This window comes from Schistocerca gregaria, chromosome 3 (assembly GCF_023897955.1).
Source record: "Schistocerca gregaria isolate iqSchGreg1 chromosome 3, iqSchGreg1.2, whole genome shotgun sequence".
NCBI lineage: Eukaryota > Metazoa > Arthropoda > Insecta > Orthoptera > Acrididae > Schistocerca > Schistocerca gregaria.
In genome coordinates, this window is record NC_064922.1 from 777,096,597 (window position 1) to 777,103,074 (window position 6,478).

General features: G+C 44.1%; 1 pseudogene; it reads left to right on the forward strand.

The window, feature by feature from the left end:
- Positions 1-4,284: 4,284 nt before the first annotated feature.
- LOC126356605 (5S ribosomal RNA) lies at positions 4,285-4,401 on the forward strand (annotated as a pseudogene).
- The last annotated feature ends 2,077 nt before the right edge of the window (positions 4,402-6,478 follow it).

A 6,478-nucleotide genomic window follows, 5' to 3' on the forward strand; every position in this document is an offset into this window, starting at 1 on the left:
GCAGCTGAAGGCATCGCGAAACCATTCAAAAAATTTTCTTTCTTGTTCGACTCGCAAATAGAGAGAGGGAAAAACGACTATCTATTTGACTCTGTATAAGCCCTAATCTCTCGTATCTTCGTGGTCCTTAGGCCCAATGTATGTTGGAAACAATAGAATCGTACTGTAGTGAGCTTCAAATGCCGGTTCTCTATATTTTCTCAACAGTGTTCCTCGAAAAGAAATTCGCCTACCATGCAGGGATTCCCATTTGAGTTCGCGAAGCATGTCCATAAGACTTGGGTGTTGTTCGTACCTACCAGTGACAAATCCAGCATCCCGCCTCTGAATTTATTCGATTTCCTTTAATCCGACCTGGTACGAATCCCAAACACTCGAGCAGTATTTAAGAATAGATCGCACTAGCGTTCTATATGCGGTCTCCTTTACAGATGAACCACACTTTTCTAGAATTCTCTCAATAAACGAAGTCGACCATTCGCCTTCCCTACCACAGTCCTCACATGTTTGCTCCACTTCATATCGCTTTGCAACGTTACGTCCAGATATTTAAAAGACGTAACTGCGTCAAGCAAGACACTACTAATGCTGTATCCGAACATTAAAGGTTTGTTTTTCTTCTCATCCGCATTAATTTACATTTTTCTATAATTAGAGCTAACTGGCGTTCATCACACCAACTAGAAATTTTGTCTAAGTCATCTTGTATCCTCTTACAGTCACAACTACGACACCTTGTCGTGCACCGCAGTATCATCAGCAAACAACCGCAGATTGCTGCCCATTCTGTCCGCGAAATCATTTACGTATATAGAGAATAACAGCGGTGCTATCACGCTTGTATGGGGCTCTCTTTGATGATAAGATCTACACTCTCCGGCGAGGACAAAATACTGGGTTCTACAACTTAAGAAGTCTTGTTGTCATTCGTATATTCGTGAACCTATTCCATACACTCGAACCTTCATCTGCCTGCATTGGGGCACTGTGTCCAACGCTTTCCGGAAATCTAGAAACACAGACTCTGCCTGCTGACCTTCATCCATACTCCCTTAAGAGAAGGGCAAGCTGAGTTTCGCACGAACGATGCTTTCTAAAGCCATACTGATTCCTGGATATAAGATTCTCGATCTCAAGAAGTGAGAATGTGTTCAAGGGTTCTGCAGCAAACTGATGTTAGGGATACTGGTCTGTAACTTTGCGGGTCCGTTCTTTTGGCCTTCTTATATACATGAGTCACCTGCTCTGTCCGCCTAGATAGCTGAGTGGTCAACGCGACGGAAGGCCGTGCAAAGGGGTCCGCGTTCGATTCCCGGTTGGGTCGCAGATTTTCTCCGCTCAGGGCCTGGGTGTTGTGTTGTCCTCGTCGTCATCACCTCATCCCTGTCGACGCGCAAGTCGCCGAAGTGGCGTCAACTCAAAAGACTTGTACCAGGCGACCGGTCTGCCCGACGGGAGGCCCTACCCACGCGAGATTTCATTGCACCTGCCCTTTTCTCCGGTCGGATGTTACTTTGCGCTGTGGTAGACATTCACGATAAATGCAAGTTAAGTAAAGGTAGTCTTTGTAGAACCGTACGGGGATTCCGTTTGGACCTAGTGACTTATTGGTTTTCAGCTGCTTCAGTTGTTTCTCCACGCCAGTGATGCCTACTACGTCGAACACACGGCAGTCTGTTCGATGGTCAAACGAAGGTACGATTTTTACGATTCTCTAGCGTGAATGATTTCTTGAACGTTTTGCTGTCTGCAGCTGCAACACAAGACTGGTCAACAAGTGACTGTATGGAAGCCTTAGGCGCAATCAGCTATTTTATAGAGGACCAGAATTTTCTCGAGATCTCTGCCAGATCTGCGAAGGTATGACCGTGGTAGTAGTCGTATGCTTCGTGCACATATCTTTTTACAGAGCACAAATCTCTAATAACCCATGTTTCTCATCATTTGCTTACTAGACATATAACTCCACAGACCACGATTTACAATCTGCTTAAACTTCGCCCATAAGTCCTCTACGTCCAGCCTACTGGAGCAAAGTTATGCTAGCTCAGTGTCTAAGTGAGATGCAAACAACTGCATATCTGTGTTTCTAGCAGAAACGCTCTCCTAGCATTCTTGACTGATGTAGTAACTTTCGTAACCGTAGTGCTACAATGACACCATGATCGCTAATCTGCATTTCTGTACTGACGTTGCCGATAAGGTTCGGCCTATTTGTAGCCACAAGGTTTAAGGTATTTCCATTGCGAGTGGGCTGCCGAATTAGCTGCTCAAGACAGTTTTCAGAAAACCTGTTCAAAAGCACTTCGGACGACTGTGTGTCTGTGCCCCGTGCGATGAATCCATGGACGTCCCAGTCTATACACAGTAGGTAAAAGTCGCATTTACGTGCTACTGACCATAGACTTTCTTCGCATGACTATAGAACTGTCACAGCAGAATCGGGTGGCCGGTAAAATCATCCAACAATTAACTTATTTTCATCTAGACCTGTTATATGCGACCTTGTAACTTCATTGTCACACTCAACTTCGACCTCAATGGAGAGAATAGTTTTGTCAACTGTAATGGAGACGCCCGTCGTATGGCCTATAATCTGTCTTTTCGTTATATGTTTCATCACTCGCTAAATATCTCAGAGCTTCCATAATGATCTGGAAACATTCCCTACGCTGTGGCTAAGCCATGTTTCCGCAATATCCTTTCTTTCAAGAGCGCTAGTTCTGCTAGGTTCGCAGCAGAGCTTCTGTAAAGTTTGGAAGGTAGGAGGCGAGGTACTGGCAGAAGTAAAGCTGTGAGGACGGGGCGTGAGTCGTGCTAGGGTAGCTCAGTTGGTAGAGCACTTGCGCGCGAAAGACAAAGGTCCCGAGTTCGAGTCTTGGTCCGGCACACAGTTTTAATTTGCCAGTAAGTTTCATCTCAGAGCTTTCCACTTCGCGTTTCAGCCAGCTCTCGGTCCCGAGAATAATTTGAGCATGAGAACTAGGCGGGTTGGAGGGGTCATCTGCGATTTTTTTCCAGTCGTTTAGGATCGACAACAACTGCTTATCTGCTCTTTCTAGCAGAGACACTCTCCTAGCCTCCTTGATTGTTTTATTAACTTCCGTAACCATAGTTATTTATCAATAAAACGCCTCCAAAATCTATGCAGCAACATAAGCAGTTGACTAGTTCCTTATTTCAAGTCACAAATTTGGATAACATGGCCAAGAGGAGTAACAGCGATCTGGTGATGACCCTGCGTTAAAATTACAGTCTACATAGCAATAATATTTTATTAATGTCCGGTTTTGACTTCACATAGAAGACATCTTCAGAAAATGAGCACTCTGTGAACAAGAATAGCAGAGTTGCTGAAAGTTTGATGACTGTGGCATCAGAGAAAAGTATATTGAAGTAGCGATGTAGCACTTATTCTCTTGGGTGCTTCTCAGATGCTGACGACGATAAACGATCGTAAATAGCTGACTGCTAGCTGCAGTGTGCAAACTTCGCGGCGAAAAAGGATTACGTCAGCCCCAGGCAATAGTAAACGCTTCACAAAATATGAGATATTGATGTTACATGGAATTTACAGTTTAAGTTATAGCAAAATAGTTACGAATATAAAAATTGATAAATAGTAACAGATCATCTGACAAGTAGTCTGAATTAGTGAGCTTACGGACAGCATCAGGATGATGTGCCACTTAGTACGACTGCTAAGCAATACCCTCTTGTGTATACTCCAAGCGAGGCCGTTATGAAGGTAACACAGAGACCAAGAAGGCAGCTAAGAATCAGGACTGTGACTATAGTCACTGCGACGATACAAGATGATATCTTCAAAGAATTTTGCGTGGACGATCCATGAGACAGGTTGCTGGAAAGCTGAAAAACATAGTTACTTAATGACGGCGTATAGTCGGCACAAACTGTATAATAGCAGTGGTGTTACAATGCGCACAATACAATGACAAGCCACATACTAAAAAACTAAAACTTTTAAAAGTTCATTGTATAACCGTTATACAATACCCTCTAGTGACACTAGTAAGTACTAGAGGAGAAGCTGTTACCAAGTTGCCTAGGTGACTAAAATGGAGGCTAGGAAATCAGAGAAATACACGGGGACGCCGACTGTAACCATACTAACGATATATAGTTGATATCTTCAAAGGACTTTGAGTGGATGACTCATAGCATGGGTTGCTAGGGAACTAAACCAGCGTATATACAATGCTACCAAGTGGCAGCATATCGTTAGTAAATAGTACATATCAACAGAATACTGATGATAATAAAGCCAACGGCCTTGCCGCAGTGGTAAACCGGTTCCCGTCAGATCACCGAAGTTAAGCGCTGTCGGGCTGGGCGAGCACTTGGATGGGTGACCATCCGGGCTGCCGAGTGCTGTTGGTAGCGGGGTGCACTTAGCCCTTGTAAGGCAAACTTAGTAGCGGCTCCGATCTCTGAAACTGAGATACGGCCGGGAGAGTGGTGTGTTGACCACATGTCCCTCCATATTACATCCAGCGACGCCTAGCGGCTGAGGATGACACGGCGGCCGGCCGGTGCCGTAGGGCCTTCCTGGCCTGTTCGGGAGTAGTTTAGTTTTAGTGATGATAATACAAATAGGGCGACCTGGTATTATTATGACCTAGATTGTTCCTTTAACCCTTATTTCAAAGACTGCATCCCAGTAAAATTATGACCCTAAGGGTTTTGTGACATCCTGTATAGACCTTGCTTTATACCCAATGGAGGACACTCGAAAATTTTCTTCGACTACTTCTGTGGGAACATGTCTACTAAATCCTTGAAAATCACTGGAATACTGGTCATCAGTAGAGGAGGAGCTCCGGTTGCATAATTCAGCCAGACAGTTGAGTGAATTTTATTTGCCTTTACGGCGCGGTTTGGCTGGTGTGCTAGGTGAAGTTACGATTTACAGCGGATAGGATTCTCCGCAAAGGGAGGAAACTTGAGAAGGCATCCATTAGAGGGTGGAGAAGGGTCTGCACACGGATAGCGTTACCACCCGGGCGGCCGGAGCAACCCACCGGCACGTCCGCTGGGGGGCTGACTCGCTGCTCAGTCGAGTGGGTGTAGTTCAAGTCTGCTGGTGGCGTCCAACGACAGTATTCCTGCAAACACAGACGTCGCTACTGAGAGCGCATTTGTGTCGTACACTGCTCGCCAATGGCACTGTAGCTCCAGCAAATAACGATATGTTGCTTACTATAAATACACTGGGCGACATACCCTCAGACTTAAAGAAGAATATAATAATTCCAATAGCAAAGAAAGCAGGTGTTGACAGATGTGAAAATTACTGAACTATCAGTTTAATAAGTCACAGCTGCAAAACACTACGCGAATTTTTTACAGACGAATGGAAAAACTGGTAGAAGCCGACCCCGGGGAAGATCAGTTTGGATTCCGTGGGAATATTGGAACACGTGAGGCAATACTGACCCTACGACTTACATTAGAAGCTAGATTAAGGAAAGGCAAACCTACGTTTCTAGCATTTGTAGACTTAGAGAAAGCTTTTGACAATGTTGACTGGAATACTCTCTTTCAAATTCTCAAGGTGGCAGCGGTAAAATACAGGGAGCGAAAGGCTATTTACAATTTGTACAGAAAGCAGATGGCAGTTATAAACGTTGAGGGACATGAAAGGGAAGCAGTGGTTGTGAACGGAGTGACACGGGGTTGTAGCCTATCCCCAATGTTATTCAATCTGTATATTGAGCAAGCAGTAAAGGAAACAAAAGAAAAATTCGGAGTAGGCATTAAAATCCATGGAGAAGAAACAAAAACTTTGAGGTTCGCCGATGACATTGTAATTCTGTGAGAGACAGCAAAGGACTTGGAAGAGCAGTTGAACGGAATGGACAGTATCTTGTAAGGAGGATGTAGGATGAATATCAACAAAACAAAAACGATGATACTGGAATGCAGTCGAATTAAGTCCCGTAATGCTGAGGGAATTAGATTAGGAAATGAGACACTTAAAGTAATACATTTTTGGTAGCAAAATAAGTGATGATGGTCGAATTAGAGAGGATATAAAATGTAGACTGGCAATTGCAAGGAAAGCGTTTCTGAAGAAGAGAAATTTGTTAACATCGAGTATAGATTTAAGTGTCAGAAAGTCGTTTCTGATAGTATTTGTCTGGAGTGTAGCCATGTATGGAAGTGAAATATGTACGATAAATAGGTTGGACAAATAGAGAATAGAAGCTCTCGAAATGTGGTGCTACAGAAGAATGCTGAACATTAGATGGGTAGATCACACAACTAATGAGGAGGTATTGAACAGAATTGGGATGAAGAAGAGTTTGTGGCGCAACTTGACTAGAAGAAGGGATCGGTTGGTAGGACATGTTCTGAGGCATCAAGGGATCACCAATTTAGCATTGGAGGGCAGCATGGAGGGTAAAAATCGTAGAGGGAGACCAAGAGATGAATACACTTATCAGATCCAGAAGGA